The sequence below is a fragment of the Somniosus microcephalus genome, unplaced genomic scaffold (genome assembly GCF_052327205.1).
Source record: "Somniosus microcephalus isolate GS21.2 unplaced genomic scaffold, FLI_Smic_1.0 unresolved_chr4, whole genome shotgun sequence".
Classification (NCBI taxonomy): domain Eukaryota; kingdom Metazoa; phylum Chordata; class Chondrichthyes; order Squaliformes; family Somniosidae; genus Somniosus; species Somniosus microcephalus.
Window position 1 is genome coordinate 16,469,461 of NW_028225182.1, and position 25,120 is coordinate 16,494,580.

Here is a 25,120-nt window from a genome sequence, read left to right on the forward strand (position 1 = left end):
CCTCCACCCCGGACCAGTCCCTGTATTGTGAGCCAGTTTAGCTCATTCCCCGGGACCTGATGAACCCACCGCGCCCTCCACCCCGGACCGGTCCCTGTATTTTGAGCTGGTTTAGCTCATTTCCTGGGACCTGATGAACCCACCGCGCCCTCCACCCCCGGACCAGCCCCTGTATTGTGAGCCGGTTCAGCTCAATCCCCAGGACCTGATGAACCCACCGCGCCCTCCACCCCCGGAACAACCCCTGTCTTGTGAGCCGGTTCAGCTCATTCCCCAGTACATGATGAACCCACCGCACCCGGACCAGCCCCTGTTTTGAGAGCCAGTTCAGCTCAATCCCCAGGACCTGATGAACCCACCGCGCCCTCCACCCCCGGAACAACCCCTGTCTTGTGAGCCGGTTCAGCTCATTCCCCAGTACATGATGAACCCACCGCGCCCTCCACCCCCGGACCAGCCCCTGTATTGTGAGCTGGTTCAGCTCATACCCTGGGTCCGGATGAACCCACCGTGACCTCAACCCCCGGATTGTGAGCTGGTTAAGCTTATTCCCCGGGTTCAGATTAATCCACCTAACCCTCCACCCCCGGACCAGCCCCTGTATTGTGAGCCAGTTCAGCACATTTCCCGGGAGCTGATGCTGACAGGAATCTCCGCTCCGTTTCTCTGCAGAGTTACAAACCAGAGCTGTGACACTGTGAAGCCCCTCCCTCCCTCTGATCTAAACTCGGGCTGAGCAGTCGCGCTTGCGGGCCGTGTGCTGAATGGAGCAGAGTTCCCTCAGTCACAGAGCGTGGCCCCTGTAACCCGGGCAAAGATCCTGTTTCTGACCCTCAATCATAGAGGGTGGCGCCTGTAACCCGGGCAATGTTCCTGTTTCTGAACCTCTGTTACAGAGCGCTGTCCCTGTAACCCGTGCAATGATCCAGTTTCTGACCCACAGTCACAGAGCGCAGTCCCTGTAACCTGGGCAATGATCCTGTATCTGACCATCAGTCACAGAGAACGTTCCCTGTAACCCAGGCAATGATCCTGTTTCTGACCCTAAGTCACAGAGCAGGCCCTGTAACCCGGGCCCGTACGGGGATTGAATCCGCGACCTTGAGCGTTATTAGCACCACGCTCTCACCAGCTGAGCTATCCGGCCACAATGCTCCCGTTGGCCAGGCTCGAACCCAGGCTGGAGAGATTGCCTTTCAGACTCACATTGGGTGACCGAGTTACTGCACAAACATTGAACACACCACATCGCTTAAACATTGTTAACTGTTCGTATATACAACTGGGCAGAGTGTAAATCCAAAGTTACAGAAAGACTGCTCTATGGTCTAACAAACCTCATTCTAAAATGTATTATCGCACCACAGCCCCTCCCACAAACACTGTCCTGGAATAAAAGCAGACGGCGGGAACCCGACTGGATTCGAACCTGCAGCGGCCGGTTGGAGCCGGATCCAGCACGTGCGATGTGGTTTCACTCCCATTCTTTTGGGAAACGCGGCATCAGGAGCGTAAAATCTCTCCTGATTCGCTCCTCTTGTAGTGAAGGAGAGAGAAAGTAACTAAAACCTGCCGAAACCCGGGATCGAACCAGGGACCTTTAGATCGATCAGTCTAACGCTCTCCCAACTGAGCTTTTCGGCTTCACGTCAAACGCAGTATTCTGTCGTTCTTTTGGAGCATTTTCTAACCCCGGGTGGAATTGCCCCTCTCGCTCATTCCTCACTTCGGGCAATGTGACCCGACCAGATCTCGGAGCTCAGGTTGTGTTAATGTAAAGCTGGAGTGTAAATAAAGATACAAAGCTGACACAGCACGGGGGACCTCACTGTGTTGGACACAGCGTGAAATGCAATGAAATGTTCAAATAAAGTTACAGAGCACAACACATGTGTAAAATTCCCTGTTCTTTTCTCCACACTGATGGGATGTGAAGGGAGAGACGGGCCGAAGTCCCACTGAGCCGCACTGATCACGAGCCAAATCAAGTTCAATCTTCAGCTGCAGGTATGGTGCTGAGCCCCACACAGAAGTGAAAATGCCCGCGGTTCTTTGTTCCTCACACCGTGGGCTACTGAGCAATACAGGAAGGGCTAATGAACATCTTAATGCTCAAGTTATCACGGGCCACGGACTCTCTGATTCCAGGCTTGCACACGTTGGTAAGTTTCAAAATTTGCATTTTTCGCACTGGCAATGAATTAATTGATTAGCTAAGTTTGTTAGGGAGATGCAGTGGGCAAGAAGATACATGGAAGACTGATAAAAACCGTGACTGACCTGACACTGTGAGCTGCAGTTAAATGTTGGCAAGATTTAAAGTCAATCAGTCTAAATTTGACAGAAATCAATTTCTGCTGACTTTGAAACAGCACGCATTTTACCGAAATCAAAGATGTGCATTTTGTATCGCTGTATGAAGAGTGATGTTGAGCAGCGGTGTGGAAAGTTGAATCAGAGGCGGGCATTGCTCCGCAAGGGTGCGTTGCATGGTGGCAATTCAAACAGCCCCAAAACGCACTGTTCCCTGACCGGGAATCGAACCCAGGCCGCGGCGGTGAGAGCGCCGAATCTTAACCACTAGACCACCAGGGAAGCTGCTGCCAGCCTCAGGGAAGCTGCTGCCAGCCTCCTGGCAGCAAGCACATCAACGCAGCTTTTCATGCTTGCTCCTTTGCAATTCAGATCCTTTCCGCCAGGCAAACTGTTCGGACAAAATTATATTTTTTACATGAGAACACAACAGACGTGTTCGCGAAAGCTCGGCACCAAGTGCGGGTAGGCATCCACTTGAAATTGATTTCCTCCTGTGCTTTTCTCTGGATGTTGTCTCTCTCGGTGCTGGGAGAACAATTCATTGATGCATTTGTCCTGAACTGAAGCCTTTTGCCCATCTCGCAGGGTCAGAGCTGTTCTGTCTGTCTATTACCTGCCTGTGACACTTATCGGCAAAAGGCCGCCTGTTCAACGTTAAACAGCAAACCCAGAAAGACAAATGAACAGAAAGATGTGTCTCTCAGTCCCGTTGGCAAAGGATGTTAATTCAAATATATCCCCCGTGAGAGTCTGTGTGCATTGGCTTCCTTATAAAGTTTGTATTGGAAATGTGCGGGAAAAGCGTAAAATTATGAAAACATCCTGATGGCCCGTACGGGGATCAAACCCACGACCTTCGCACTATCAGCTCCACGCTCTCACCAACTAAGCTAGTCAGCCACAATGCTCCCAGTTGCCAAGCTCGAACCCAGGCTGCGAGATTGTCTTTCAGGCTCACACTGGGTGACCGAGTTACTGCACAATCATTGAACACACCACATCGGTTAAACATTGTTAACTGTTCGTATATACAACTGGGCAGAGTGTAAATCGAAACTAACAGAAAGACTGCTCTATGGTCTAACAAACCTCATTCTAAAATTTATTATCGCACCACAGCCCCTCCCACAAACACTGTCCCGGTATAAAAGCAGACGGTGGGACCCCGACTGGATTCGCAACTGCAGCGGCCGGTTGGAGCCGGATCCAGCATGTCCGATGTGGTTTCACTCCCATTCGTTTGGGAAACGCGGCATCAGGAGCGTAAAATTTCTCCTGATTCGCTCCTCTTGTAGTGAAGGAGACAGAAAGTAACTAAAACCTGCCGAAACCCGGAATCGAACCAGGGACCTTTCGCTCTCCCAACTGAGCTATTTCGGCTTCACATCAAACACAGTATTCGGTCGTTCTTTTGGAGGATTTTCTATCCCCGGGTGGAATTGCCCCTTTCGCTCATTCCTCACTTCGGGCAATGTGACCCGACCAGATCTCAGGTTGTGTTAATGTATAGCTGCAGTGTTGATAAAGATACAAAGCTGACACAGCACGGGGGACCTCACTGTGTTGGACACAGCGTGAAATGCAATGACATGTTCAAATAAAGTTACAGAGCACAACACATGTGTAAAATTCCCTGTTCTTTTCTCCACACTGATGGTTTGTGAAGGGAGAGACGGGCCGAAGTCTCACTGAGCCGCACTGATCACGAGCCAAATCAAGTTCAATCTTCAGCTGCAGGTATGGTGCTGAGCCCGACACAGAAGTGAAAATGCCCGTGGTTCTTAGTTCCTCACACAGTGGGCTACTGAGCAATACAGGAAGGGCTAATGATCATCTTAATGCTCAAGTTATCACGGACTCTCTGATTCCAGGCTTGCACACGTTGGTAAGTTTCAAAATTTGCATTTTTCACACTGGCAATGAAAATAATCGATAGCCGTGATAAGCTGAGTTTGTTCGGGAGATGCAGTGGGCAAGAAGATATACGGAAGACTGATAAAAACCGTGACTGCCCTGACACTGTGAGCTGCAGTTAAATGTTGGCAACATTTAAAGTCAGCCAGTCTAAATTTGACAGAAATCAAGTCCTGCCTCCTTTTTGAAACAGCACGCATTTTACAGAAATCAAGAATGTGTATTTTGTATCGCTGTATGAAGAGTGATGTTGAGCAGCGGTGTGGAAAGTTGAAATCAGGGGCGAAGCATTGCTCCGTAAGGGTGCGTTGCATGGTGGCAATTCAAACAGCCCCAAAATGCACTGTTCCCTGACCGGGAATCGAACCCGGGCCGCGGCGGTGAAAGCGCCGAATCCTAACCACTAGGCCACCAGGGAAGCTGCTGCCAGCCTCCTGGCAGCAAGCACATCAACGCAGCTTTTCATGCCTGCTCCTTTGCAATTCAGATCCTTTCGCGCCAGGCAAACTGTTCGGACAAAATGATATTTTTAACATGAGAACACAACAGACGTGTTCGCGAAAGCTCGGCACCAAGTGCGGGTAGGCATCCACTTGAAATCGATTTCCTTCAGTGGTTCTCTCTGGATGTTGTCTCTCTCGGTGCTGGGCGAACATTTCATTGATGCATTTGTCCTGAACTGAAGCCTTTTGCCCATCTCGCGGGGTCAGAGCCGCTCTGTCTGTCTATTACCTGCCTGTGACCCTTATCGGCAACATGCCGCCTGTTCAACTTTCAACAGCAAACCCAGAAAGACAAATGAACAGAAAGATGTGTCTCTCAGCCCCGGTGGCAAAGGATGTTAATCCAAATAAATCCCCCGTGAGTCTGTGTGCATTGGCTTCCTTATAAAGTTTGTATTTGAAATGTGCGGGAAAAGTGTAAAATTATGAAAACATCCTGATGGCCAGTACGGGGATCAAACTCGCGACCTTGTCATTATTAACACCAGGCTTTCACCAACTGGGCTAACCGGCCACAATGCTCTTGTTGGCCAGGCTCGAACCCAGGCTGCGAGATTGTCTTTCAGCCTCACACTGGGTGACCGAGTTACTGCTCAATCATTGAACACACCACATCGGTTAAACATTGTTAACTGTTCGTATATACAACTGGGCAGAGTGTAAATCCAAAGTAACAGAAAGACTGGTCTAACAAACCTCATTCTAAAATTTATTATCGCACCACAGCCCCTCCCACAAACACTGCTCCGGTATAAAAGCAGACGGCGGGACCCCGACTGGATTCGCACCTGCAGCGGACGGTTGGAGCCGGATCCAGCATGTCCGATGTGGTTTCACTCCCATTCGTTTGGGAAACGCGGCATCAGGAGCGTAAAATTTCTCCTCATTCACTCCTCTTGTAGTGAAGGAGACAGAAAGTAACTAAAACCTACCGAAACCCGGGACCTTTAGATCTTCAGTCTAACGCTCTCCCAACTGAGCTATTTCGGCTTCACATCAAAAGCAGTATACTGTTGTTCTTTTGGAGGTTTTTCTATCCCCGGGTGGAATTGCCCCTCTCGCTCATTCCTCACTTCGGGCAATGTGACCCGACCAGATCTCGGAGCTCAGGTTGTGTTAATGTAAAGCTGCAGTGTTGATAAAGATACAACGCTGACACAGCACGGGGGACCTCACTGTGTTGGACACAGCGTGAAATGCAATGACATGTTCAAATAAAGTTACAGAGCACAACACATGTGTAAAATTCCCTGTTCTTTTCTCCACACTGATGGGTTGTGAAGGGAGAGACGGGCCGAAGTCTCACTGAGCCGCACTGATCACGAGCCAAATCAAGTTCAATCTTCAGGTATGGTGCTGAGCCCGACACAGAAGTGAAAATGCCCGTTGTTCTTAGTTCCTCACGCAGTGGGCTACTGAGCAATACAGGAAGGGCTAATGAACATCTTAATGCTCAAGTTATCACGGGCCACGGACTCTCTGATTACAGGCTTGCACACGTTTGTATGTTTCAAAATTTGCATTTTTCACACTGGCAATGAATTAATCGATAGCCGTGCCTGTGATAAGCTAAGTTTGTTGGGAGGTGCAGTGGGCAAGAAGATACACGGAAGACTGATGAAAACCGTGACTGCCCTGACACTGTGAGCTGCAGTTAAATGTTGGCAACATTTAAAGTCAGCCAGTCTAAATTTGACAGAAATCAATTCCTGCTGACTTTGAAACAGCACGCATTTTACAGAAATCAAGGATGTATATTTTGTATCGCTGTATGAAGAGTGATGTTGAGCAGCGGTGTGGAAAGTTGAATCAGGGGCGGAGCATTGCTCCGTAAGGGTGCGTTGCATGGTGGCAATTCAAACAGCCCCAAAACGCACTGTTCCCTGACCGGGAATCAAACCCAGGCCGCGGCGGTGAAAGCGCCGAATCCTAACCACTAGACCACCAGGGAAGCTGCTGCCAGCCTCCTGGCAGCAAGCACATCAACGCAGCTTTTCATGCCTGCTCCTTTGCAATTCAAATCCTTTCGCGCCAGGCAAACTGTTCGGACAAAATTATATTTTTTACATGAGAACACAACAGACGTGTTCGCGAAAGCTCGGCACCAATTGCGGGTAGGCATCCACTTGAAATCGATTTCCTCCTGTGTTTTTCTCTGGATGTTGTCTCTCTCGGTGCGGGGCGAATAAATCATTGATGCATTTGTACTTCATTGGTTCCAGTGATGAACGATTGACGTTACGTGGATAGACCAGAGAAGTTGGAGCTGTTCTCCTTCGAGCATAGACGGCTAAGAGGAAATTTGACAGAGGGTTTTAAAATCAAGAAAACGATTAGATAGAGTAAATAAACAGAAAAGATGGATGAATACAAAAGACAAAGCTGAAGTGTCTGTAACCATCCTGAGAGAAGCCAGACTTCATTCAATTCGATTAATTCCAAGCGATATTAAGAAACAGCTGAGCTGATTAGTTACAGCAAATGCAATGAGCTCCGACAACACTCCGTCTGCAGCACTAAAAGCGTGTGCTCCAGAACTAGCCACGCCTCGGGGAAGCGGTTGTGTTAAGAGATTGAGTAAACTAGGCCTGTAATCTCTTGAATTCGGAAGAATGAGAGGGGATCTCATGAAGCATGCAAAATTATTACACGGTTTGATCGGTTGGATGCTGGGAGAATGATTCCCTTGGCTGGGGAGTCTAGAACCAGCGGACACAGCCTCAGGATAAAGGTTAGGCCATTCAGGACTGAGAGAAGACATTTCTTCACACAGAAAGTGGTGAATCTTTGGAATTCTCTTCCCCAGAGTGCTGTGGAGGCTCAGTCATTGGGTATATTCAAAACAGAAGTGGGTAGATTTCTGACTGGTAAGGGCATCAAGGGATATGGCGATAGGGCCGGTGAGTGGAATTGAGGCAGGAGTTCAGCCATGATCTCATTGAATCCCCTGCACTGCTTAAAAATCTGTTCCATTACCTTTTTTTTCCAGTTCTGACGAAAGGTTATCGACCTGAAACGTTACCTCTGTTTCTCTCTTCACAGATGCTGCCTGACCTGCTGAGTATCTCCAGCATTTTCTGTTTCAAATCATATTTCCAGCATCTGCAGTATTTTCTCAGTTCGCATTTCTTTCATTGTGCAAAACAAGGATATCGCTTAATTAATGACGCTTTGAAAGCAACATAAAAGTTTAACAAAATAACTACCGCCCAACATGGGGCTCAAACTCACCAACGCTGAGATTAAGAGTCTCATGCTCTACCGACTGAGCTAGCCGGGCCTATTGAAGCAACATTGCTTGTCGCTGATTGCAGTCAGGAACCTTGTGGCTCTGGCCCAGTCACAACAGCATGTCTGAGCCGCGTTTCTGCAAACTATGAAACAAGTTCTCCAGAAGCCCAAGGTGTATAAGGAACTCAAGCAGCAAAATTCCTTTCATTAACCACAGGGGTTCAGGCAAATCGCTTTAGTCCTTGTCAATATCTCTTGTCTATTTCCCGGAGATTCCCGATTCTGTCTGTCTCTCTGGCTCTGTTTATTGTGTCTGTGGCCACCTGCGGGTAGATTTTGAACGAATTACCTGTGTTTGTGTCTGCTTGTTACTTTAAACAAATGAGGGCATCAGGCGCTTCTGTGCATGACACTGAGGAATCAGGAGAAGGAATGAAACAGTGTTTGTGGAACGAGTATATATACAAACTACGAACATCCGTGGTTATGTTGTGGACCTCATGGTGCAACGGTAGCGCATCTGACTCCTAGATCAGAAAGTCTGCGTGTTCAAATCTAATCGATCTCCCAACTGAGCTATTTCAGCGTTGTATGGTGGCAATTCAAACAGCCCCAAAACGCACTGTTTCCTCACCGGGAATCGAACCCGGACCACGGCGGCGAAAGTGCCTGAATCCTAACCACTAGACTACCAGAAAAGCTGCAGCAAGTCTCCTGCCAGCAAGCACATCAACGCAGTGTTTCCTACCTGCTCCTTTGCAATTCAGATCCTTTCACGCCAGGCAAACTGTTCGGACAAAATGATATTTTTAACATGAGAACACAAAAGACGTGTTCGCGAAAGCACGGCACCAAGTGCGGGTAGGCATCCACTTGAAATCGATTTCCTTCAGTGGTTTTCTCTGGATGTTGTCTCTCTCGGTGCCGGCGAACATTTCATTGATGCATTTGTCCTGAACTGAAGCCTTTTGCCCATCTCGCGGGGTCAGAGCTGCTCTGTCTGTCTATTACCTGCCAGTTACCCTTATCGGGAACAGGCCGCCTGTTCAACTTTCAACAGCAAACCCAGAAAGACAAATAAACAGAAAGATGTGTCTCTCAGCCCCGGTGGCAAAGGTGCAATGGATGTTAATCCAAATAAATCCCCCGTGAGAGTCTGTGTGCATTGGCTTCCTTATAAAGTTTGTATTTGAAATGTGCGGGAAAAGTGTAAAATTATGAAAACATCCTGATGGCCCGTAAGGGGATCGAACTCGCGACCTTGTCGTTATTAGCACCAGGCTTTCACCAACTGGGCTAACCGGCCACAATGCTCTCGTTGGCCAGGCTCGAACCCAGGATGCGAGATTGTCTTTCAGCCTCACTCTGGGTGACCGAGTTACTGCACAAACATTGAACACACCACATCGCTTAAACATTGTTAACTGTTCGTATATACAACTGGGCAGAGTGTAAATCGAAACTAACAGAAAGACAGCTCTATGGTCTAAGAAACCTCATTCTTAAATTTATCATCGCACCACAGCCCCTCCCACAAACACTGTCCCGGTATAAAAGCAGACGGCGGGACCCCAACTGGATTCGAACCTGCAGCGGACAGTTGGAGCCGGATCCAGCATGTGCGATGTGGTTTCACTCCCATTCGTTTGGGAAACGCGGCATCAGGAGCGTAAAATTTCTCCTTATTCGCTCCTCTTGCAGGAAAGGAGGCAGAAAGTAACTAAAACCTGCCGAAACCCGGGATCGAACCAGGGACCTTTAGATTTTTAGTCTAACGCTCTCCCAACTGAGCTACGTCGGCTTCACTTCAAATGCTGTCTTCTGTCGTTCTTTTGGAGGATTTTCTATACCCAGGTGGAATTGCCCCTCTCGCTCATTCCTCACTTCGGGCAATGTGAACCGACCAGATCTCGGGGCTCAGGTTGTGTTAATGTAAAGCTGCAGTGTTGATAAAGATACAAAGCTGACACAGCACGGGGGACCTCACCGTGTTGGACACAGCGTGAAATGCAATGACATGTTCAAATAACGTTACAGAGCACAACACATGTGTAATATTCCCTGTTCTTTTCTCCACACTGATGGGTTGTGAAGGGAGAGATGGGCCGAAGTTTCACTGAGCCGCACTGATCACGAGCCAAATCAAGTTCAATCTTCAGCTGCAGGTATGGTGCTGAGCCCCACACAGAAGTGAAAATGCCCGTGGTTCTTAGTTCCTCACACAGTGGGCTACTGAGCAATACAGGAAGGGCTAATGAACATCTTAATGCTCAAGTTATCACGGGCCACGGACTCTCTGATTCCAGGCTTGCACACGTTGGTAAGTTTCAAAATTTGCATTTTTCACACTGGCAATGAATTAATCGATAGCCGTGCCTGTGATAAGCTAAGTTTGTTCGGGAGATGCAGTGGGCAAGAAGATACACGGAAGACTGATGAAAACCGTGACTGCCCTGACACTGTGAGCTGCAGTTAAATGTTGGCAACATTTAAAGTCAGCCAGTCTAAATTTGACAGAAATCAATTCCTGCTGACTTTGAAACAGCACGAATTTTACAGAAATCAAGGATGTGTATTTTGTATCGCTGTATGAAGAGTGATGTTGAGCAGCGGTGTGGAAAGTTGAATCAGGGGCGGAGCATTGCTGCGTAAGGGTGCGTTGCATGGTGGCAATTCAAACAGCCCCAAAAACGCACTGTTCCCTGGCCGGGAATCAAACCCGGGCCGCGGCGGGGAGCTGCAGTTAAATGTTAATCCAAAATAAATCCCCCGTGAGATTCTGTGCACATTGGCTTCCTTATAAAGTTTATAATTTTATATTTTCGGAAAAAACCGCAAAATTAGGCTGATGGCCCATACGGGGATCGTACCCGCGACCTTGGCGTTATTCGCACCCGTGCTCAGTGTTCAGCAGAGTAGGCAGCACGAAGTTGGCAAACTACCTGCAGTCCTTCCAACGGGATCCCCGCACCCATTCTCGGGGCAAGGAATTTATCGGCCTATCTCCTATTGATAAACTCACGGTCTGCTCGAGCACCGAGCTCTCAGCCTTTGCTCACTGATCTTCACACGATGTGATTGTGTTTTGTAAATCTCACTCGCTCTCCTCGCGGTCAAACCCAAAGTTTACCTGCTGTGTTTTCCAGCAGCCAGTAAGTTGATTTGAAAAGGCCATTGTGACAGGGTTTGGGCTCTGAGTCCAGTCACAGGTCGGGTTGTGATGCCTTGTGGCTCAAGCGGTCACCTGACCTGCCAGCTGATGACCTCACTGCTGATGATGACATCATAATTAACCCCATCGTACAGCTGTGGGTTGAAGTTTAAATTGATGTAAAATTATTTCCCTGAAAGCCAATCAAATCTAATCGACATAAACTAGTTGATGTTATGAATTTGGGCTCCCAGTGTTAATTACTGCAGAGTCTGCTGGTGTTCATCTCCCCAATTCCCCACAGGAAGCTCTGTGTTCAGAGTCTGTACTCATTACATCGACATTACACAGTATTATTACACGGCCACATCTAAAACTGGTCACATTAATAGGGAGACAACAGTGTGAAGGGGAGGGGGAGGGAGGGAGGGAGGGAGGGGGAGAGGGAGGGCGAGGGGAAGGAGGGCGAGGGGAAGGAGGGCGAGGGGAAGGAGGGCGAGGGGAAGAGGGGGGAGGGGGGAGAGAGGGGGGAGGGGGAGAGAGAGGGGGGAGAGGGGGGGAGGGGAGGAGAGAGGGGGGGAGGGAGAGAGGGGGGAGGGAGAGAGGGGGGAGAGAGCGGGGAGGGAGAGAGCGGGGAGGGAGAGAGCGGGGAGGGAGAGAGGGGGGAGGGAGAGAGGGGGGAGGGAGAGAGGGGGGAGGGAGAGAGGGGGGGAGGGAGAGAGGGGGGGAGGGAGAGAGGGGGGGAGGGAGAGAGGGGGGGAGGGAGAGAGGGAGAGAGGGGGGGAGAGAGGGGGGAGGGAGAGAGGGGGGGAGGGAGAGAGGGGGGAGGGAGAGAGGGGGGGAGGGAGAGAGGGGGGGAGGGAGAGAGAGGGGGGGAGGGAGAGAGAGGGGGGAGGGAGAGAGAGGGGGGAGGGAGAGAGAGGGGGGAGGGAGAGAGAGGGGGGAGGGAGAGAGAGGGGGGAGGGAGAGAGAGGGGGGAGGGAGAGAGAGGGGGGAGGGAGAGGGGGGGAGGGAGAGGGGGGAGGGAGAGGGGGGAGGGAGAGGGGGGAGGGAGAGAGAGGGGGGAGGGAGAGAGAGGGGGAGGGAGAGGGGGGGGAGGGAGAGGGGGGGGAGGGAGAGGGGGGGGAGGGAGAGGGGGGGGAGGGAGAGAGGGGGGGAGGGAGAGAGGGGGGGAGGGAGAGGTGGGTGAGGGGGGGAGGGAGAGGGGGGGGAGGGAGAGGGGGGGGAGGGAGAGAGGGGGGGAGGGAGAGAGGGGGGAGGGAGAGAGGGGGGAGAGGGAGAGAGGGGGGTGAGGGAGAGAGGGGGGTGAGGGAGAGAGGGGGGTGAGGGAGAGAGGGGGGTGAGGGAGAGAGGGGGGTGAGGGAGAGAGGGGGGTGAGGGAGAGAGGGGGGTGAGGGAGAGAGGGGGGTGAGGGAGAGAGGGGGGTGAGGGAGAGAGGGGGGTGAGGGAGAGAGGGGGGTGAGGGAGAGAGGGGGGTGAGGGAGAGAGGGGGGTGAGGGAGAGAGGGGGGTGAGGGAGAGAGGGGGGTGAGGGAGAGAGGGGGGTGAGGGAGAGAGGGGGGTGAGGGAGAGAGGGGGGTGAGGGAGAGAGGGGGGTGAGGGAGAGAGGGGGGTGAGGGAGAGAGGGGGGTGAGGGAGAGAGGGGGGTGAGGGAGAGAGGGGGGTGAGGGAGAGAGGGGGGTGAGGGAGAGAGGGGGGTGAGGGAGAGAGGGGGGTGAGGGAGAGAGGGGGGTGAGGGAGAGAGGGGGGTGAGGGAGAGAGGGGGGTGAGGGAGAGAGGGGGGTGAGGGAGAGAGGGGGGTGAGGGAGAGAGGGGGGTGAGGGAGAGAGGGGGGTGAGGGAGAGAGGGGGGTGAGGGAGAGAGGGGGGTGAGGGAGAGAGGGGGTGAGGGAGAGAGGGGGGTGAGGGAGAGAGGGGGGTGAGGGAGAGAGGGGGGTGAGGGAGAGAGGGGGGTGAGGGAGAGAGGGGGGTGAGGGAGAGAGGGGGGTGAGGGAGAGAGGGGGGTGAGGGAGAGAGGGGGGTGAGGGAGAGAGGGGGGTGAGGGAGAGAGGGGGGTGAGGGAGAGAGGGGGGTGAGGGAGAGAGGGGGTGAGGGAGAGAGGGGGGGTGAGGGAGAGAGGGGGGTGAGGGAAGAGAGGGGGGTGAGGGAGAGAGGGGGGTGAGGGAGAGAGGGGGTGAGGGAGAGAGGGGGGGTGAGGGAGAGAGGGGGGTGAGGGAGAGAGGGGGGGTGAGGGAGAGAGGGGGGTGAGGGAGAGAGGGGGGTGAGGGAGAGAGGGGGGTGAGGGAGAGAGGGGGGTGAGGGAGAGAGGGGGTGAGGGAGAGAGGGGGGGTGAGGGAGAGAGGGGGGTGAGGGAGAGAGGGGGGGAGGAGAGGAGGGGGGGAGGGAGAGAGGGGGGGGAGGGAGAGAGGGGGGGAGGGAGAGGGGGAGGGAGGGGGGGAGGGAGAGAGGGGGGGAGGGAGAGAGGGGGGGAGGGAGAGAGGGGAGGGGGGGAGGGAGAGAGGGGGGGGAGGGAGAGGAGGGGGGGGGAGGGAGAGAGGGGGGAGGGAGAGAGAGAGGGGGGAGGGAGAGAGAGAGGGGAGGAGAGGGGGAGGAGAGAGGGGGGAGGGAGAGCGGGGGGAGGGAGAGAGCGGGGGGAGGGAGAGCGGGGGGAGGGGAGAGGGGGGAGGGAGAGAGGGGGGGAGGGAGAGAGGGGGGGAGGGAGAGAGGGGGAGGGAGAGAGGGGGGGAGGGAGAGAAGGGGGAGGGAGAGAGGGGGAAGGGAGAGAGGGGGGAGGGAGAGAGGGGGGAGGGAGAGAGGGGGGAGGGAGAGAGGGGGGAGGGGAGAGAGGGGGGAGGGAGAGAGGGGGGGAGGGAGAGAGGGGGGAGGGAGAGAGGGGGGAGGGAGAGAGGGGGGAGGGAGAGAGGGGGGAGGGAGAGAGGGGGGAGGGAGAGAGGGGGGAGGGAGAGAGGGGGGAGGGAGAGAGGGGGGAGGGAGAGAGGGGGGGAGGGAGAGCGGGGGGAGGGAGAGAGGGGGGGAGGAGAGAGGGGGGAGGGAGAGAGGGGGGAGGGAGAGAGGGGGGGGAGGGAGAGAGGGGGAGGGAGAGAGGGGGGAGGGAGAGAGGGGGGAGGGAGAGAGGGGGGAGGGAGAGAGGGGGGAGGGAGAGAGGGGGGAGGGAGAGAGGGGGGAGGGAGAGAGGGGGGAGGGAGAGAGGGGGGAGGGAGGGAGAGAGGGGGGAGGGAGAGAGGGGGGAGGGAGAGAGAGGGGAGGGAGAGAGAGGGGGAGGGAGAGAGAGGGGTGAGAGGGGGTGAGATGGTGATAAACGCGGTGGTAAACGTTTCAGCCGTGTTTTTGCGCTCATGTACTGGGCACCGCCATCATTGAGGATGGGGATATTCATGGTGCCTCCTCCTCCCGTTAGTTGTTTAATTGTCCACCACCATTCACGACTGAATGTGGCAGGACTGCAGAGCTTTGGTCTGATCCATTGATTGTGGGATCACTTCGCCCTGTCTATAGCATGCTGCTTCCGCTTTTTAGCACTTCATTTTTGGTATGCCTGCTGCTACTCCTGGCATGGTTTTCTGCACTCCTTATTGAACCAGGCCAGGCCTTGGTGTTACAGATTGTGGTTGAATACTATTCTGCTGTTGCTGATGGCCCACAGCGCCGCATGGATGTCCAGTTTTGAGCTGCTAGATCTGTTCTGCATCTGTCCCATTTAGCACGGTGGTAGTGCCACACAACATGATGGAGGGTGTTCTCGGTGTGAAGACGGGACTTCGTCTCCTCAGTGACTGTGCGGTGGTCACTGATGCCAATGCTGTCATGGAAAGATCCATCTGCAACAGGTAGATTGGTGAGGACGAGGTCAAGTAGGTTTTTCCCTCATGTTGGTTCTCTCACCACCTGCCGCAGGCCCAGACTGGCTGATATGTCTTTCCAGACTCGGCCAGCTCGGTCAGTAGTGGTGCTACCGAACCACTCATGGTGATGGACATTGAAGTCCCCCACCCAGAGTACATTCTGTGCCCTTGCTACTCTCAGTGCTTCTTCCAAGTGGTGTTCAACATGGAGGAGCACTGATTCATCAGCTGAGGGAGGGCAGTAGGTGGTAATCAGCAGGAGGTTTCCTTGCCCATGCTTGACCTGAAGCAACGAGACTTTTATGGGGTCCGGAGTCAATGTTGAGGACACCCAGGGCCACTCCATCCTGACTGTGTACCACAGTGCCGCCACCCCTGGTGGGTCTGTCCTGCCGGTGGGACAGGACATACTCAGGGATAGTGATGGAGGAGTTTGGGGCATTGGCTGAAAGGTAGGATTCTGTGATTATGACTATGTCAGGCTGTTGCTTGACTAGTCTGTGTTACAGCTCTCCCAATTCTGGCACAATTCCCCAGATGTTGGTGAGGAGGACTTTGCAGGGTCGATGGGGCTGGGTGTGCCGTTGCCGTGTTCTTAGCTGGTGCCGAGTTCGATGCCGGGTGGTCCCTCCGGATGGAGCAAGTTTAAAACACACGAGAGAAAGACACACACTGAAAGAGACAGACTTTTATCACAGCAGGGGGGAGTGTGAAGCAGGAATTTCGACTGCTCGTGTGGAGAAGAGACAAACGTTGTCTTTGTAATAAAGGTTGGAAGCGATCAAACATCCAAGGCTTCCCGAACAAATGAGAACCACTGTATCATCAGGATACACACAGGGAGGGAGTGATGGTTTATGATTCCCACACGTGTCCCAATATGATAAATATAAGAATACAGCAATCTGAAGCTCAGAGTAATAAAAAAGGGAAACTCTTCAAATCGACTCTTTGAGGAGCAAAGCCGGTATCTCTGGGGTGTGTGAGTTTTATTGGTACCGATGTCTCATATACACTGCATGGAAGGGGTTATATTTCAGTATCTGATTGACTTCGTTCAATAAAGTTATAATCAAAGGTTTTTTCACTGTTTCCCTTCACCTCGAACTTGTATTGGAGATAAAGGATGTTTGACAATATCCTGTAATACATCCACACGGGAGATAGGAATATATGACAATCTCCTACAGCCAAGGACAAAGTGACTGAGCACTGAGAGAAATGTGAGTTGATTAGAGAGAGGCAATATGGATGTGTAGAGGGCAGGTCATGTCGAACAAACCTCATTGAATTTTGAGGAATTAGCTGAAGTAGTAGACAGGGGAATGTCTGTGGATATGTTGTATATGGACTTCCAGAATGGATTCAATGAGGTTCCGTAAAAGAGACTGTTAGCTAAAATTAAAGGTCATGGAATTGAAGGCAAATTATTGGCCTGGTTGGGAGATTGGTTAGGCGGTGGGAGACAGAGAGTAAGGATAATGGGAATGTACTCGAATTGGAAGGAAGTGACTTGTGGTGTCCACAAGAATCTGTGCTGGGGGGTCAACTATTCACTGTATTTATTAATGACAGGGATAACATAATAGCGAGCCATATATCCAGGTTTGCCGATGACACAATGATAGGTGGCACAGTAAGTAGTGCAGAGGGGAGCATAAAATTACAAAGAGACATTGATAGATTAACTGAGTGGGCAAAACTGTGGCAGCTGGAATTCAACACAGTTAAATGTGAGGTCATCCATTCTGGACCAAAGAAAGACAGATGTGAGTATTGTTTAAATGGTGGAAAGCTGGGAACAGTGAAGGTCCAAAGACATTTAGGGGTTTGTGTAAAGAGATCACTAAAATATAGTGATCAAGTACAAAAAATAATCAACAAAGCCAATGGAATGTGAGCCTTTATATCGAGAGGGCCAGAATACAAGGGGGATTGCTCGAGCTATACAAAGCCCTGGTTAGATCACATCTGGAGCACTGTGTACAGTTCTGGGCACCGCACCTTGTGAAGGATATCCTGGCCTTGGAGAATGTTACCAGGGCCCAAGGGTTAAATTATAAGGAGAGATTACATAAACCTGGCTTCTATTCCTGGAATATAGAAGGTTAAGGGGTGAGTTGATTGAGGTGTCCAGGATTCTGAAAGGAATTGATAGGATAGATAGAGAAAACCTTTTTCCACTGGTGGAGGAGTCTCGGACAAGGGGTCAAAACCTTAAAATCAGAGCCAGGCCATTCAGGAGAGAATTTAGGAAACACTTCTTCACACAAAGGATGGTAGAAGTGTGGAATCCTCTCCCACAAAAAGCAGTCGATGTCGGCTCAAATAATAATTTCATATCTGAGGTCGATAGATTTATCATCGCCAAGGGTATTAAGGGATCTGGAGCTAAGTCGGGTGGATGGAGTTAGGACACAGATCAGCCACGATCTCATTGAATGGAGGGACAGGCTCGATGGGCTGAAGGGCCTCTTCCTGTTTCTATATCCCTATTGCCCTGATGTGGAGGTATGACAATATCCTCCAATACCTCAATAAGGGCCATAGGGGATACGTGACAATATCCTCCAATACCTCAATATGGGCCATAGGGGATACGTGACAATATCCTCCAATACCTCAATAAGGGCAATAGGGATATATGACAATATCCTCCAATACCTCAATAAGGGCAATGGGGATATATGACAATATCCTCCAATACCTCAATAAAGGCAATAGGGATATATGACAATATCCTCCAATACCTCAATAAGGGCAATGGGGATATATGACAATATCCTCCAATACCTCAATAAGGGCAGTAGGGATATATGACAATATCCTACAATACCTCAATAAGGGCAACAGGGATATATGACAATATCCTCCAATACCTCAATAAGGGCAATGGGGATATATGACAATATTCTACAAAGCTTTGACATGAGGGCAATACAACAACAACTTGTATTTATATAGCATCTTTAACGTAGTAAAAATGGTAAAAAGTCCCAGGATGATTCACTGGAGCATTTCAGACAAAATTTGACACCGAGCCACATTAGGGTAAACGGTCAAAATGTTGTTCAAAGGTTTAAAGGAGGAAAGAGAGGTAGAAAGGTTTAGAGAGGAAATTCAGAGCTTAGGGCCGAGGCAGCTGAAGGTACGGCCACTAATGGAGGAGTGATTAAAATCAGGGATGCTCAAGAGGCCAGAATTAGAGGAGCACAGATACCTCGGAGGGAGTTTTGTGGGGCTGGAAGAGATTACAAAGATAGGGAGGGGGTGAGGCCCGGGAGGGATTTGAAAACAAGGATGAGAATTTTAAACTGAGCCGTTGCCTAACTGGGAGTCAATGTAGGTCAGCGAGCACAGGGATGATGGGTGAACGGGACTTGGTGCGATTTGGACACGGGCAGCAGAGTTTTAGATGACCTCAAGTTTACGGAGGGGAGGTGGGACGCTGGCCAGGAGAGCATTGGAATCGTTAAGTCTAGAGGTAATAAAGGCAATGGATGATTGAGGTATATCCCATATCATACAATACCCCCACAGAACAGGGAAAGCAATATGATAATTGACGTAAGAAAACTACTGGGCACTTGGTCTAAGCATTAAACAAAGCTTTAATCAAATGTTTTACAAGATGGAGGTCCAGTTGTGTCCTTCACTAGTTCCTGTTAAGTATGTCCTGCGCAAGTTGGGCCCGTGCCCGAGTTTTCATACTCTCCCTGGACAGCGCCAACCGCAGGCCGCTCAGTTGATTCATGTCAACAATATCTATGATACCCCCACATGCGGCCACTAAGCATGTATGACAATATCCTGCAATGTACCCACAGTAGAAAAACATGTGGAAACAGAAAACGTAATAAAGAATAGTCAGGATGGATTTCAAAAGGGAAGGTCATGCATGACCAACCTTATTCAATTCTGTGAAGTAGTAACAAAGAGAAGACAAGGATAATACAGTAGATGTAATAGATTTGGATTTTCCAAAGGCCTTCGATAAGGTACCGCATCGTAGACTCATGACTATGGTCAGAGCATGTGGAGTCAGGGGACCGGTAGCAGAATGGATAGCAAGCTGGCTGCAGAATGGAAAACAGAGAGTCGGGGTTAAGGGGAGCTACCCTGACTGGAAAATGTTGGGAAGTGGTGTTCCACAAGGATCAGTGCTGGGACCAGTGTTCACAATTTACACAAACGATTTGGACTCGGGAAACGGAAATACAATTTCAAAATTTGCAGATGACACCAAATTGGGGGAGTTTAGTTAATACTGGGAAAGACTGCGAGAAAATACAAGAGAACATTAATAAACTTGCAGAATAGACGTGTAATTGTCAAATTAATTTCAATATAGATAAGCGAGAGATTTTACATTTTCAAAGGAAGAATAAGGAGGCCACAGACTGCTTGGAAATTAATAGTCTAACTGGGGCAGATGATCAAAGGGATCTGGGGGACAGATACTCAAATCACTAAAAGTAGCGACCCAGGTTAATAAGGTCAAAAAAAGCAAACCAACCCCTTGAGTTCGTTTCTAAAGGGATCGAATTGAAAAGCAGACAAGGTTTGTTAAACTTGTATTGAACCTTGGTTAGACCACATTTAACTTTAATTTCACAGTTCTGGTCTCCATATTATAAAAAGGATGGAGAGACACTGAAGAAGATGCAAAATAGATTTACAAGGATGATCCCAAAACTAAGAGGTTATAATTATCAGGAAAGGCCTGTAGAAAAGAGAAGGCTGAGGGGTGAGCTCAGAGTTCTGTAAGATTATGAAAGGGTTTGATAGGGTAGACGTGGAGAGATTCTTCCACTTGTGGGGGGAGACCAGAACTAGGCTCCATAAATACAAGCTGGCCATTAATAAATCCCACCGGGAATTCAGGAGAAACTTCTTTGCCCAGAGAGTGGTTAGAATGTGGAACTCGCTCCCACAAGGAGTAGTTGAGGCGAACAGCACAGGCCCATTTGAGGGGCAGCTTGATCAGCAGCTGAGGGTGAAAGGAATAGAAGGAGATGCTGAAAGGTGAGGTGAAGAGGGCTGGGAGGAGGCTTGTGTCAATCACAAACACCGCCATACACCAGTTGGACCCAATGGCCAGTTTCTGTGCTGTAAATTCAATGTAATTCAGGGCAAAAGTGCGATAGGAATATATGACAATAGCTATAATAACAAAGAAAGTACTTTTGAAGTGGAGTTGCTGTTGTAATGTGGGAAACGCAGCCGCCAATTAATGCACAGCAAGCTCCCACAAACAGCAACGTGATAATGAGCAGATAATCTGTTTCTGTTATGTTGGTTGAGGGATAAATATTGGCCAGGACCGCTGGTCATCCTCGAAATAGTGCCATGGGATCATTTACATCCACCTGAGAGAGTAGGCGGGATCTCGGTTTAACGTCTCATCTGAAAGACTGCACCTTCGACAGTGCAGAACTCCCTCAGCACTGCACTGGAGTGTCAGCATAGCTTTATGTGCTCAATTCTTTGGAATGGGACTTGAAACCACAACCTTCTGAGAGAGACTGTGAGAGAGAGTCTGAGAGAGACAGTGTGTGAGAGAGTGAGTCTGAGAGAGACAGTGTGTGAGAGAATGAGTCTGAGAGAGACAGTGTGTGAGAGAATGAGTCTGAGAGATGGTGTGTGAGAGAGTGAGTCTGAGAGAGACAGTGTGTGAGAGAGTGAGTCTGAGAGAGACAGTGTGTGAGAGAATGAGTCTGAGAGATGGTGTGTGAGAGAGTGAGTCTGAGAGAGACTGTGAGAGAGAGTGAGTCTGAGAGAGAGTGAGTCTGAGAGAGACAGTGTGAGAGAGAGTGAGTCTGAGAGAGACAGTGTGTGAGAGAGTGAGTCTAAAAGAGACAGTGCATGAGAGAGTGAGTCTGAGAGATGGTGTGTGAGAGAGTGAATCTGAGAGAGACAGTATGTGAGAGAGTGAGTCTGAGAGACGGTGAGAGAGAGTGAGTCTGAGAGAGAGTGAATCTGAGAGAGACAGTGTGTGAGAGAGTGAGTCTAAAAGAGACAGTATGTGAGAGAGTGAGTCTGAGAGACGGTGTGAGAGAGTGAGTCTGAGAGAGACAGTGTGTGAGAGAGAGTGAGTCTGAGAGAGACAGTGTGTGAGAGAGAGTGAGTCTAAAAGAGACAGTATGTGAGAGAGTGAGTCTGAGAGACGGTGTGTGAGAGAGTGAGTCTGAGAGACGGTGTGTGAGAGAGTGAGACTCAGAGGCAGTGATGAAGTCCAACTCCACCTTCAGTTTGCCGGTGCAGTTTTCGGTCGCCTGAGGAAGAGCATGTTTGAAGACCAGGACGTCGAACCCGGCACCAAGCTCATGGTCTACAGAGCAGTCGTGATTCCCGCCCTCCTGTATGCTTCAGAGATATGGACCATGTCCAACAGGCAACTCAAAGCCCTGGAGAGGTACCTCCAACGCTGCCTCCGCAAGATCCTGCAAATCCATTGGCAGGATAGGCGCATGAATGTATGTGCTCTCGCTCAGGCAACATCCCCAGTATTGAAGCTTTGACCACGCTCGATCAGCTCCGATGGATGGGCCACATCGTCCGCATGCTCGATATGAGACTCCCAAAACAAGCGCTCTACTCGGAGCTCCGACACGGCATGAGAGCCCCAGGTGGGCAGAGGAAACGCTTCAAGGGCACCCGAAAAACCTCCTTGAAAAAGTGCAACATCACCACTGACACCTGGGAATCCCTGGCCCAAAACCAGACAAAGTGGAGGAGAAGCATCCGGGAAGGCGCCGAACACCTCGAGTCTCTTCGACGAGAGCAAGCGGAAGCCAAGCGCAAACAGTGGAAGGAGTGCACGTCAACCCAGGCACCACACCCACCCACCCCTTCAAGCACTGTCTGCCCCACCTGTGACAGAGACTGTAGGTCCTGCATTGGACTCATCAGTCACTTGAGAACTAATTATCAGTAATGAAGCAAATCATCCTCTTCTCCAAGGGACTGCCTAAGAAGTGAGAGTCTGACAGAGACCGTGTGTGAGAGAGAGACCCAGAGGCTGTGTGTGAGGGAGTAAGTCTGAGAGAGACTGTGTGTGAGAGAGTGAGTCTGAGAGAGACAGTGTGTGAGAGAGTGAGTCTGAGAGAGACAGTGTGTGAGAGAGTGAGTCTGAGAGAGACAGTGTGTGAGAGAGTGAGTCTGAGAGAGACAGTGTGTGAGAGAGTGAGTCTGAGAGAGACAGTGTGTGAGAGAGTGAGTCTGAGAGAGACAGTGTGTGAGAGAGAGACCCAGAGGCTGTGTGTGAGAGAGTGAGTCTGAGAGAGAAAGTGTGTGAGAGAGTGAGTCTGAGAGAGAAAGTGTGTGAGAGAGTGAGTCTGAGAGAGACAGTGTGTGAGAGAGTGGGTCTGAGAGAGAGACTGTGTGAGAGAGTGAGTCTGAGAGAGAGTGTGAGAGAGAGTGAGTCTGAGACAGTGTGTGAGAGAGTGAGTCTCAGAGAGACAGTGTGAGAGAGAGTGAGTCTGAGAGAGACAGTGTGTGAGAGAGTGAGTCTGAGAGAGAGACTGTGTGAGAGAGTGAGTCTGAGAGAGAGTGTGAGAGAGAGTGAGTCTGAGACAGTGTGTGAGAGAGTGAGTCTCAGAGAGACAGTGTGAGAGAGAGTGAGTCTGAGAGAGACAGTGTGTGAGAGAGTGAGTCTGAGAGAGACAGTGTGTGAGAGAGTGAGTCTGACAGAGACAGTGTGTGAGAGAGTGAGTCTCAGAGAGACAGTGTGAGAGAGAGTGAGTCTGAGAGAGACAGTGTGTGAGAGAGTGAGTCTGAGAGAGACAGTGTGTGAGAGAGTGAGTCTGAGAGAGACAGTGTGTGAGAGAGTGAGTCTGAGAGAGACAGTGTGTGAGAGAGTGAGCCTGAGAGAGACAGTGTGTGAGAGAGTGAGTCTGAGAGAGACAGTGTGTGAGAGAGTGAGCCTGAGAGAGACAGTGTGTGAGAGAGTGAGTCTGAGAGAGACAGTGTGAGAGAGAGTGAGTCTGAGAGAGACAGTGTGTGAGAGAGTGAGTCTGAGAGAGACTGTGTGTGAGAGAGTGAGTCTGAGAGAGACAGTGTGTGAGAGAGTGAGTCTGAGAGAGAGACTGTGTGAGAGAGTGAGTCTGAGAGAGACCGTGAGAGACCAGCTATTCACAATATATATAAATGAGCTAGACGAGGGAACTTGATGTATTATCTCCAAGTTTGCAGACGACACAAAGCTGGGTGGGCATGTGTGCTGTGAGGAGGATGCCGAGAATCTCCAGTATGATTTGGACAGGTTGCGTGATTGGGCAGAAGCATGGCAGATGCAGTACAACGTGGATAAAAGCGAGGTTGTCCACTTTGGTGGCAAAAACAGGAAGGCAGATTATTATCTGAATGGCAATAGATTGGGAGAAGGGGAAGTGCAAGGAGACCTGGGTGTCCTTTTGCACCCGTCGCTGAAGGTAAGCATGCAGGTGCAGCATGCGGTTAAGAAGGCAAATGGTATGTTGGCCTTCGTAGTGAGAGGATTCGAGTACAGGAACAAGGATGTCTTGCTGCAGTTGTACCGGGACTTGGTGAGACCTCGCCTTGAGTATTGTGTGCAGTTTTGGTCGTCTTATCTGAGGAAGGATGTTCTTGCCATGGAGGGAGCGCAGTGAAGATTCACCAGACTGATACCTGGGATGGCAGGAATGACGTATGAGGAGCGATTGGATCGATTGGGCTTATACTCACTGCAGTTTAGAAGAATGAGAGGGTATCTCATTGAAACATATAAAATTCTAACAGGACTGGACAGACTAGATGCAGGAAGATGTTCCCGATGGCCAAGGAGTCCAGAACCAGGGGTCACAGTCGAAGGATAAGGGGTAAGATATTTAGGACTGAGATGAGGAGGAATTTCTTCACCCAGAAAGTGGTGAACCTGTGGAATTCTCTACCACAGAATGCAGTGGAGGCTAATTCATTAAATATATTCAAGAAGGAGTTGGATATATTTCTTAAGGCTAAAGGCATCAAGGGATATGGGGAGAAAGCAGGGACAGGGTACTGAATTTGGATGATCAGCCATGATCTCATTTACTGGCGGAGCAGTCTCGAGGGGCCGAATGGTCTACTCCTGCTCCTATCTTCTATGTTTCTATGTGTGTGAGAGAGAGAGAGAGTCTGAGAGACAGTGTGTGAGAGAGTGAGTCTGAGTGAGACAGAGTGAGAGATTGAGGCGGAGAGACAGTGCGAGAGAGTGAGACTGAGAGAGACAGTGTGTGTGAGAGTGAGTCTGAGAGAGAGTGAGTCTGAGAGAGACAGTGTGTGTGAGTGAGTCTGAGAGAGACAGTGTGTGAGAGAGTGAGTCTGAGAGAGACAGTGTGTGAGAGAGTGAGTCTGAGAGAGACAGTGTGTGAGAGTGAGTCTGAGAGAGAGTGTGAGAGAGAGTGAGTCTGAGAGAGACAGTGTGTGTGAGAGTGAGTCTGAGAGGCAGTGTGTGAGAGACTGAATCTGAGAGAGACAGTGTGTGAGAGAGTGAGTCTGAGAGAGACAGTGTATGAGAGAGTGATTCTGAGAGAGAGGCAGTGTGTGAGAGAGTGAGTCTGAGAGGAAGAGTGTGAGAGAGAGTGAGTCTGAGATAGACAGTGTGTGTGAGAGAGAGAGAGAGAGAGAGTGAGTCCGAGAGAGAGAGAGTCCGAGAGAGAGAGAGTCCGAGAGAGAGAGAGAGTCCGAGAGAGAGAGAGAGAGAGAGAGAGAGAGAGAGAGTCCGAGAGAGAGAGAGTCCGAGAGAGAGAGAGTCCGAGAGAGAGAGTCCGAGAGAGAGAGAGTCCGAGAGAGAGTCCGAGAGAGAGAGAGAGAGAGAGAGAGAGAGTCCGAGAGAGAGTCCGAGAGAGAGAGAGAGTCCGAGAGAGAGAGTCCGAGAGAGAGAGAGAGAGTCCGAGAGAGAGAGAGAGTGAGTCTGAGAGAGAGAGAGAGTGAGTCCGAGAGAGAGAGAGAGTGAGTCCGAGAGAGAGAGTCCGAGAGAGAGAGTCCGAGAGAGAGGGAGAGTCCGAGAGAGAGAGTCTGAGAGAGAGTCCGAGAGAGAGAGTCCGAGAGAGAGGGAGAGTCCGAGAGAGAGGGAGAGTCCGAGAGAGAGGGAGAGTCCGAGAGAGAGGGAGAGTCCGAGAGAGAGGGAGAGTCCGAGAGAGAGGGAGAGTCCGAGAGAGAG

The 25,120-nt window shown here is 50.7% G+C and overlaps 3 non-coding genes across 3 annotated transcripts; all 3 read right to left on the reverse strand.

Annotated features, from left to right (window-relative positions):
- Window positions 1-2,523: 2,523 nt before the first annotated feature.
- trnae-cuc (transfer RNA glutamic acid (anticodon CUC)) lies at window positions 2,524-2,595 on the reverse strand. The gene has a single exon. It is a non-coding gene; the product is annotated as a tRNA-Glu (tRNA).
- Window positions 2,596-4,576: 1,981 nt separating this feature from the next.
- trnae-uuc (transfer RNA glutamic acid (anticodon UUC)) lies at window positions 4,577-4,648 on the reverse strand. The gene has a single exon. It is a non-coding gene; the product is annotated as a tRNA-Glu (tRNA).
- A 5,044-nt stretch (window positions 4,649-9,692) lies between these two features.
- Window positions 9,693-9,765, reverse strand: trnaf-aaa (transfer RNA phenylalanine (anticodon AAA)). Its single transcript has one exon. It is a non-coding gene; the product is annotated as a tRNA-Phe (tRNA).
- Window positions 9,766-25,120: the final 15,355 nt, after the last annotated feature.